The 11447-nt window shown below is 35.8% G+C and overlaps 1 pseudogene; it reads right to left on the bottom strand.

Moving 5' to 3' along the window:
* Window positions 1–2784: 2784 nt before the first annotated feature.
* LOC121977251 lies at window positions 2785–7671 on the bottom strand (annotated as a pseudogene).
* Between the last annotated feature and the right edge of the window lie 3776 nt (window positions 7672–11447).

Raw genomic sequence — 11447 nt, 5'->3', positions numbered from 1 at the left:
TATTAATTTTATCGTGTTGGGTGGCTAAAAACTGTTGCTGGACGGTTATCTTAGTCTCTGTATGAATTTACATTGCCTTCGTGTATAAAACCTAGAGGGTCACACACATAGCACATAGACATGACACTACAACAAAAACCTTCATAGACATCGGTTTTCCACCGGTGTCTATTTCATTTTCGACCGATGTCTATGAAGCCGATGTTAAAAGTCTGCCATTTTAGACATCGGGTTAAAACCGGTGTAGTATCACTTAACGACACCGGTTTTACAGCGGTGGAAAACCGATGTAATATTAGTTAATAACACCGGTTTTACAGCGGTGGAAAACCGATGTAATATGTATATTTTTTTCACAAATTTGATTTCCGAAACCATGAAAAACCGACAATAACAAAAAAAAATACACAAATATTCACAAATTATACAAATATTCTTCATTCAATAATATCCATAAAATACACAAATATTAACAAATTATATAAATAATCTTCTTAGAACAATATCCATAAAATACCCAAACATTCTTTTTACATCAAAAGCTAGCTAATAGATATACTATCCCTAACCATTAATGGGTACCCCACGGAGCAGTAGGCCTCACTTCCTGTCCAGATCCAACATTCAATCCTTTCCCTAGGTCCCATAGCATAGTTCAGTGGTCGGCTCTGAAGTCCTCAGTGGTAGAAGTCCGATCCCATTCTCCTTTTCTCGTTCGCTCCTCCCTTTTCCCAGTCATCCCTCTTCCCTGTCATATGTGCAATTAGTTTGTAAATTCAAATAACGAGAACACGAGAAAAATATACATATTCAATGACATTCAATAAAATATATAATATAGTTAAACAAAGTGAAGACCTTGATAAAATTAAGACTCCAATGGTTTAGTCATGCATATTGCATAGAGTTCAATTGAGGAGTAAGAACTAAGAACCATATAGCTGACCAAATAGTTAGCAAAAATATGGGTTCATTGATGTTGATAATATATTTCTCTGTCCTATTTACTAATAACCACCTGATATGGGTTCATTAAAAAATTTTGTCATATTTTGTCAAAATTAGAATCAACTAGCTATAGACTGAAACTGAGCCTAAGCAGAATCAGAATCATAAACTTGCTGAACAATCTTGGGCATCCTACAATAGATTATCCAAAAGTTGCAAAACAAAGTTGTAAAAAGTAGTAAAAGATTTGTAACTCTTATTCGATGCATAACAACAATTTTGATTTTGACACACGAGGCATTAACACCTGTTTTAACTTGACGCTATCTACTTGATAAAGTCAAGCAAAGACATTTACCTTCACTTCGATCCTTGAATCCTCGAATAATACATGCAAGACTCCAAGGCCTTCCACCAGAGCATGCTTTTGCTCCACCTTTTAATATGCCATTGTGTTGCTTCAGTCTGAGAATATGTCATCTTTTGTCAAACAATGGGAAGGGTTTCACTTACATATGCACGAATCTATATATTCATCAACAACATCTTCCTGCCAGACGAATCTAATGAAGGTAAAGGCACACAAATAATACAAAAAAAAAATTCTTCTAAGTGTGTGTTGATAAAATATGGCTACGCACCTTAAAAGTCCTCATATTTAACAGAGAAACTTTTCCACCTGATGCAGACGTTGCATAAGAGTCATTCTTAGATAAAGCAATACAAGCAGTTGCTTCTTCTGGATTGTTATCACTCCTTTCATTGGTCATAAGAATACCATTTGGTGGCTGACGGAGCTGAGGAGCAACAGATGCAGTTGACTGAACAAGCAAAGCAAACAATCAGCACTAGGCTTATAGCAAATAGATAATTTCTTACAATTGTTTCTTTCTGACCTTGCTCGATGGATTTCGTTCATCGCACGGCCACTGCCAGAGTTTATGCACTGCATTGGAACCAAGTGCTAGTAAACTGCATCCAGAAGAAAAACTGCATTGGAACCAAGTGCTTTGATTTTACCATCAGTTGAAGTTGAGAAGAAAAACTTCATAGATAGAAATAATGAAACACTAGAAATATATAATTCTGTTTCTGTCCAGTATACTGTTTCTATCCAGTTGAAGCATCCCACACCTATTCATCATGCAACGGAACCTGTTAAGAACATACAATTCTTCTTGTACAATCTTCTGACTGATCAACCACATGGTTTTACTCACTTTAATTGCCTTGTCATTGCCGCAAGTGATGATCGAGAGAGTCTTCTTGGGATAGGAAAAGGCAATGTCATTAACACTGCCTATATGAGCATCAATCTGCAGAACAAGATGCTATCATCATCATCATATATATGGCTGCCAAACACCATAACTATTAACTGACCTCCAAATGTTGTCGTAATTCTTCATTTAAATTAAAATCATAGATCTGCACTAGATGCTTTGAAAATGCAACACCTATTAGTATCACAGAAGAATAACAAGAATTTTAGTTTGATGAACTTGATCAAAATAATCCAACTTTGTTTTTTTGCTTCGGTATACTAAGAATAGAACCTTCAGGACTCCACAAGCATCTGTTGACAGATTAGAACAAAAAATACTTTGTTCACTACAGCAAAAAACAAAAAATGATAAAATCTAAATTAATAAAACACATAAATAAAGTCCAATTAGATCGAAAGCTTACCACATATACACAACTATGCAAGTGTCTGTGATTGGCTTCAATTCACAAAAGGGAATTATGTCATTGCAGTTAACATAGACTGTGCGCTCCATGCCAAACACAAAAGGGAATTATGATATCAAGTAACTGTGTCAATTAAAGGGCAAGTTGAATCTCAAGTAGATGTTGATGGTCCATTTGCTGCATGCTTACATTGAGAACTTGTTGCCTTTGCCTTGTCATCTCATTCCCACCCACGAGAAAGTAAGCAGTGTGCCTGAAAGCCAGCCTAAATAATAAAAATAATAATAGTATTCATATCATCAACAAAGGAAGACACAGTGTGGGTTGATATGTGCCTGAAAAAATTCATCATTTTGACTTTTGAATTAGGATCGATGCTCATGGTGCTATCGAGTGCTTGTTGCATGTGGTGCAACCACCTCTCAGCAGCTTGGTGTGTAACAGGGAATAGTGCATGTCGTCCGATCAGAGCTGGATGACCTGCAATAATGATTGATTCAAACGAAACCGTGTTGCAACAATTCAGCCAAAGGTTTCCCTTCATTACAGAAGCAAACTTAGAATTGGAATCTATAGAGAGAGATGGATGTATCAATTTCTTGTATATTTTTCATATTTTTTCTTCTGTATCAGCTGAGTCCAGATACTAAATTGTTCTTATGATTTCCTTACCAAATGAATAAAACATGTCTTTTGTTGCATCAAACTCCATAATACTGGTCTAAATATAGCAGCATATCCACAAACTAAAATTAATTATTCATAATAAATTCAAATGCACGAACTCAGGTGTTTCAGTTATGTGACTATTTTTGATATAATCACATAACCGAAACACCAGAGATATGATCGGTATAACAATATCTCAGTATGCATCAAAGTAGGACACCAACCATTCTTGTACTTCCTAACCACCATTCTCCTAAAGGCTCAATGAACAAATCCTGAACACAAGGTGATTACAAAAGAGAATAGAATATTTAAGAGGTCATATGAAATTACAATGATACGAATATCATCACAATAATCAATTTGTGTAAGATTCTGATCATATAAAACAAATATAAAATGATAAATTTGGCAGATGCTAAATGATTTTGCTACTTTAAAAGGCGAAACAAATAGTGCAAGTTTCAGAAAGAAGCTATCAGACATCAAAAGAACAAGTTCCCTTCACTTTTCCTCTGGGAATACAGATTAGGGCCTCCCATCCTCTGAACGAAGAACTCGTACTGGTTCCAAATCGCGTCCTCCTTCTTCGAATTCGAAAAGATAGATCAGAACCCCACTCTTCCTCATCAGCGAAAACCCTACCAACCATCTGTGTTAACAAAGTCAGAGATGGTCATAATCAATCGAGCATCTACAACGGACGAAGAGGGCCGCGGAGGAAGAGGTAGGTAGATCGGCTCACCTGTTGTAGAAATTGGTTGAGAGATCGATGAAGGGCTAGATTCCGCCTAGGGTTTCGAAGAGGTTGGTCTCGTCGATGGCGAGGCGTCGCTCACTGCCACTTCGCTCGAGGACGAAGGTAGCGTATTATCTATAGCCTTGATAATTGTGGCGCCGACCCATTTTGACTTAACCCACCTGCTAAACTATTGAAGATGAGGAAGAACTTCAGTAGCGACAATGGATAAAGAAAAAAATTTTCGGAATGTAAAGAAGGACTCCAACGATGACAGTGAATGTTGGACCGGAGATGGATGAAGGAAAAACTATCGGAATGCGAAGAAGGCCTCCTCTTCTCAACCAAATGGAGGAGTTGGAGGAGATGAGGTGTGGTTGGACGGAGAAGCAAGTTCGTCGTGTCTTGATCCTGATCGGGAGAGGATCTAGGAAGGGGGAAGAGGGAGATGAGGTTGAGAGAGATGGTCGGAGGTTTAGGTTTAGGCTGAGAGAGATGGTCGGATGGTCGGATGGTCGGAGGTTTAGGTTTAGGCTGAGAGAGATGTCTCGGTTTAGGTTATCGCGAGAGAGATGGTCACGCGGAGGAAGGGGCGGGATAAAGATTTAGGTTTGGAGGGAATTCACAGTGTGCAGATTTTGGCTTGTGGGGAAAATTAAAATATTTTATTGGGGTTCATTAACATCGGATTTTAAAAACCGATGTTAAAATCGGTGTCTATTAGCGAAAAAAAGGGCGCTCATAGACATTGCCTAAAAAATCGATGTCTATGAGCTAAAATATGCGCTCATAGACACCGGTTTTTAGAAATATCGGTGTAAAATACTCAAAGATATCGGTTTTAGCCTAAAACCGTTGTTATTCCACTGATGTCTATGAGCGATTTTGTTGTAGTGTGAACAATGGTATCAGAAGCTAGTCGAGATCAAGATCAAATATGAATTTATTTGATATAAAGAAGAGAGAATTCCAATAGTCATAATTATGATGAATAATGGAGAATTTGAAGAGTCATCATAATAATAATTAATGAAGAATTCGAAGAGTTGTCATAATGAAGGTTATAAATGAAGAATTTATGGAGCTTATAACTCTTCATCTTCCTAATTAATAAAGATCATAAATGATGAATTTATTGAGAACTTAACTCTCCGTATTCCTTAGATGTTATAAGTAGTCATCCTCGGAAAGATGCAAGTGTAGAATTCATTCTCTCCAAGTTTTTTTCGTCAACTTCTTCTTCGTTTGGAAGAGATCGTAGTGCTTCCAAGGCTTTGTCGATCCAAAAGGCTAGCACCTAACGGATGGTGTCAAGTTCATAATCTAGTGTGTGTGGATACCACTAAAGGAGTCACACGTGGAGCTCTTATCTGTCTTATATGTCTGTGATATTATTCACACCTATCGAGGATTCGAGGTATGTTTTTATATTATTTTGTGTAAAACTATATGTACCACGAAAGATCTATGATTCAATATATATCTTCCGTCGCACTCCGAACCCTACAGGATGTATATCAAAGTCTTATATAGATGTATATAAAAGGGCATTAGGTAGGTATTATCAATTGTTATGATTTAATTAGTGTTTGTTATTTTTGAAACTCTATAAATAATGAGTTCCTCTCATTATTTCCACACTCTTCTTTCCTCTCATCTTTCAATTCCAAAATCTCAATCATTTTTTACTTCAAATTTTCAATTATAATGAAAGAAAGTTCATCATCTCAATCTTAGAAAGGTAAGAAAATAATCAATCTGAAGATGAATTACGACTATTCCAATCCAAGAAAAAGGGGTGGGTCAAATCCCATGAAACTTGCTTCTGTTAACTTTTGTCGAGTCAAGTCAGCTTCTCCAACTACAGGCGAGATAGGGCTCATTAGGAGTTACCCTGTAAGATTGTTCTAATGCTTAAATCATCATGGATCCCCAAAAGAGATAAAGCAGAGAAATGAACAAAGTAATGCAGTAAAGTAAATGAGATCACTGAGAGAATAGTTGAACATATCATATAGATCCCCCTTTAGAGTCCCTCCCTTTACTTTATACAAGGGAAAAAAATCTAAGGGCATACCTTTTGGAGAGAGAGAGGAAACTAAAGGATACATCCCATTAAAGAATGTTGTAATAACCACCTCTCCCCTTCACTTGTCGTGTTTGTTTGTTTTCCATGTCCCTTCACATGCTAGGAAGTCGAGAGGCCACACGAGAAGTCGAGAAGCCGAAAGTCAGAGAAGTCTAGGAATCGAGAGGTCGAGGAGTCAACAATCGAGCAATTGGGAAGTTGACAGTCAAGTGGTCGGGAAGTCGACAGATCAGACCCTGTCACACGACTTTCACGTTGGCTAAATCTTAACCTTGTCACATGACTTCTATGTTGATCGAGTCAAATGCTCGCCACATGGATCCAAATTTTATTTCTATATCACAAGTCTCCTTTTCAACTTTAGTTAAAACAAGGATATAGTCTGACTCCAAGGTCCTTGGCGCGTAGGTCCGACAAAAATGCAGTGTCAAAGATGATAGCCAATGGCTAAAGAAATATCCTACGAGGCGAAGTTGTATTTTTGCATTGTCTCGGACTGGTAGAAGACCGTTGCAAGAATAAAAGTACTTAAGAATTTTTAAAGGCACCCCAAAGAGACAAATATTAAGTAATAAGCTATAAATGGGTAAGAATAATACTGTAAGGATTAGTAAATAGATAGAAATGAACCTAATATTAACAAATTATTCATATGAAAACTTTGGACGTTGACATCTCTGTGAGCTTCCACCAAGATCCCTGCAAGTAAGTCCAATGCTTCTAAGAAAGTATACAATAAATATTTGCACAATAAATGAGTAGTTAAGTAAGGAAAAACATGCATTAATAAATATTTGCATTTCCTCCTCTGGAGCACTAAACGAGTTGCAGTGACTGCTTCAGTTTCAGCAAGTGGGGGCAATAGAGAAGGCTTCCACGGTTCCACCCCAAATCCGAGGTGAGTCATCCATAGAGCTTCCTCGTGAAAAAGAAAGGAATTAGGACATCTCCAATGTAAAATTTAGAAGAGATTTATAAAATCTAAAAAATTGAATAAAATTTTTTGAATCATTGTAAAGGTGAGATTTGAGGTTTATAATTTAAGAACAGTAGTAAAAACACAAACTTGTTCTTTTATCTCAAATTTGATGCAATATGCATGAAGCTATGCAACTCATGCTATGAATTGGATCGGAAATTTAAAGCTTTGACCATCGAAAATATTTCATTGAATTTTCATATTGTTGATGTGGCATATTGAGATCATGAAGAAAGTTTATTTAAAACTTTAAATATTGGAGATGTCCTTAAGAGATTATCTCCATATCTTAAAGCCAATGAATTATTGAACTGGCGGACAGATGAGGGATGAACCAGCCTATGCTAGTTTGGTTCAGACATTGCGTCGAACATCTTCTCTACATCGTTGCATAGAGAACCTGCAAACTACAACTACAGTAGATTCGGCTATACTTTGTTTGAAAACAATACAAGCACCCTACTCCCATTGAAGGGGAAGGAGAAAGTCAAACAGTTGTCGTTGATCAGAAGATGCGCAACCAGCAGCATTAGCGAGATCGGCGGGCAAGGGCATGGCGCTGGCTGAGTCAAATAGCTCATGTTAAACCTGAAATGTTTTCTTTGTTTTGTAGGAAGAAAAATAAGAAAAGAGCAAGAAATAATATGATAATAATAAAATCTATTGTTTATTGACATTTGTCCTAAGAACAATATAATATATAATATTCAAAAAGTACTTGATTAATTGACCAATTAATAAATAACAGAATTATTCTAAAAATAATTCTAATAATAGTTCTGAGAATTATTCTAATAATTATAACAAAATTATTAGAATAATCCAAATACTAATTCGATTTAATTTGACGAATTGATCTGGTCAATTCTAATAATTCTATTTTATCTCTTTTATCCCCGACAAACTTAACGGGAGACCTTTGACGTTGAATTTGCTTGCTAACTTGTTGAAATGTTGTCTGGATAATAACTTAGTAAATATATTAGCGATTTGATCTTCAGCAGAAATATAAGAGACAGATAATTGCTGAGTTGTCACACATTCACGAACAAAATAAAAATCAATTTCCACATATTTTGTACGAGCATGAAAGATTGGATTTGCTGTGAGATATGTTGCTCCAATATTGTCGCACCAAATTTTTGGTGCAATATTTGATGCAAGATGAAGTTCAGAGAGAAGTGATTGAAACTAAATAATTTCTGACATTGTATTTTTTATAGCTTTATATTCTACCTCAGTGCTTGAACGAGATACTGTAGGTTGTTTTTTCGAATTCCATTAGATAAGATCTTGTCCAAGAAATATTACATACCCACTAGTAGAGCATCTATCTTCAGGAGAACTTGCCCAATCCGCATCACTATATGCATGTAAATCTCGAGACGATTGGCGATATAAAAGAAGATCATGTAGAATAGTACCTTTGAGATAGCGAAGTATTATTTTTACATTATCTCAATTTTATTCAGTTGGAGCATGCATTAATTGACAAGCACGATTTACGGCAAAAGTAATATCAGGGTGTGTGATAGTGACATATTGTAAGACTCCAACAATACTTCGATAAATCTGTGGATCAGACAGAGCAGGAGAGGATGAAGTTGGAGAGTTGTTTATAGCAATTGATGTAGAGACCGGACGTGCTCCGTCCATTTTGGCTCTTTAAAGAAGTCCAGTAATATATTTGCTCTGAGAGAGAAGATAGTCATCCTCATATGGAATAAGCTCAATACCAAGAAAAAAACGAGCAATACTCAAATCTCGAGTAGGAAATTCTTGATTGAGAAGACTTAATAAAGTTGTGATACACTTATGATCATTGCCGGTTATCAGAATGTCGTCCACATAAATAAGAAAAAATATCATAGATCCATTATTATATTTGTGAAATAGAGACGAGTCAGTCTTTGATCCAGAAAATCCTTGAGCTTGTAACCAATTAGATAATCGATAAAACCATGCACGAGGAGCTTGTTGAAGACCATATAAGGATTTCTTAAGTTGGTAAACATGAGATGGAAATTGTGGATGAATGAACCCAGGTGGTTGCTCCATAAATACAGTTTCCTCAAGATGACCATAGAGAAATGCATTTGAAATGTCTAATTGTCATACATGTCAATTAGAACTAATAGCTATTGATAATAATAGTCTGACAGATGTAATTTTGATGATTGGGCTAAAAGTGTCATTAAAGTCAATACCAGGTTGTTGACTCAATCCTTTAGCTACAAGTCAAACTTTATGTCATTCAAGAGAACCATCAGCTCGATGCTTAAAACGGAATATCCATTTAGATCCCACAACATTCATTGAGGGAGTACGCGGAACTAGACTCCATGTTCCATTTCTGTAACGACCACCCTTCTATCTACTCTCTAGGGTGAACGTTACTTATCTACTAACTATAGACTTCACTTAACTGGTGCTACTTTCTCTCATGTTAGCAATACATAAAATATTGAGGGAATAAAATCCAAACATGCAATCATGTAATAGCTGAAGCATGCAGAACCATGGTTCTTTAAAATTTCCCACTAAACATACATCACGTAAGTAAATATAACATGCATTTCTAATTTTACAACATGCTGGATTTCCAAAGCACCCTAAGGCAATTGAATAATATTGCTAACACTTACAACTAACATATTCAATCTTTTCTAAAGGAACGAATCAACATAATGGTACCAACATTCTGATTGAACCACAGAAATAAAAGTGAACTCCGACAACTAATTAGAAAACACAACAGCAGCTATATCAAACATTCCAGAAATATCTAAACAGGATATTCTAGCAAGCTATAACAGTATAGTAAGCTGTACTAAATATTTCTAGAAAACTTAAAATTTTGACAGAATATCTATTGTTCAGCGTACCAAAATACCATGCCGACATCACATGCATTTATAACATAATTATACTAACAGAAACATATCAAAACTATACAGCAAAACTATATTGCAATCAGTTGCAATATCAGGCATTGATATATTAATTGCGATACTGCATTCACTATGCAAATAAAATGATCTGTTCCAATAAGTCAACAGCTACATCTAATCAAATACTTTAAGCATAAAGATGGCTTAAATAAAGGCATATTGTTCAAACTAATAATAACAATTATTTAATCAGTTCAACAATCTTTTTTTTTCTGCAATAGAATATTGCCAATACCAGATTCCAGCATTATCCTACTGTAAACTGCATCAAAACATCTTCAGAAATTCAACAGAACAAAAGCATTTGAACAACTTCAAAACAGCAAAACAGAAGGAGCAAGAATCTGCATTTCTCTAAATTCTCCTAATTATTTGAGAAGAAAACTAATTCGATTAACTCGCAGAAATTTCTTAGCAAGGTCCCAAGCTTCCATATCAGCCACCACACACACACCACCAGCGTCTCCTTGTCGCCTTCCTCTATAACACTATAGCTTTTCCTTTACTCTTATCGTATCTGCAGTAGGAGGAAAGTAGTATCTATAAGCTAAAAGCTTAGTAAGTGCTATCTACTCACAAAAACTCGATAAAGAATGCATGTGCATAGAGGAAAGCAGGAAATACATGCTCCACATGAAAATAGCAACTAAAACTAAATCATGCATCTCAAAAAGGAACAACAGATTCAACTTGCTAAAATTTGCAACTTAGGTAAAAGAACTTGTTCCATTTGTTCCCCAACTTATACTCTTTATACTTTAAAATAATATTCAACTTTTCTTGGGCCCGACATTGTACCACTTTGCGCGCATTCTTAGTAAGAATCGAGGTAGCTAATCCCGAAACTACTAAGATACTTCTAGGCCTTGTGCCTAGGGGCATCTTGGAGCCCATCCCTTGGACCTTGTGTCCGGTACATGCCCTTTAAAAGTAAAATACTTTTTATCTTTAAATACTTCTTATAATAAAATGCCTTGGCATTTATTCAAGCACTTAGTGTGCTTTGATTCTAAATTCTGGAATTCAGGATCAACTTGTGACTTTAGTCTTGCTTGCTTGTACTTCTCACATATATACATTATACAAGAGATTCTAAAACCATATTCCACTGATATATAAAAGTATATATTCAAACAAAACTCAACAGCAATTAAAAACTACTTGGTCATAGGAAATAAATTTGGTCAAGCCCACGGCAGCAACAAAATTCCGAACAGCAAGTTTGTAAAACCAACTTATTTCTGAACCTTAACAATCCTTTAATCATGCTGTGACTTGAAGGAAATATGACTACTTAGACATGCTTGAAATGTAAGGTAAATACATTTAAATTAACATGCTGTAACAATCAAGGAAGACCCTTAAACATTCTGTCCGTGC

Source organism: Zingiber officinale, chromosome 4B (assembly GCF_018446385.1).
Source record: "Zingiber officinale cultivar Zhangliang chromosome 4B, Zo_v1.1, whole genome shotgun sequence".
NCBI lineage: Eukaryota > Viridiplantae > Streptophyta > Magnoliopsida > Zingiberales > Zingiberaceae > Zingiber > Zingiber officinale.
Note: the sequence above shows the minus strand (reverse complement) of the source record. Positions and strands in the feature narration are given on the sequence as shown.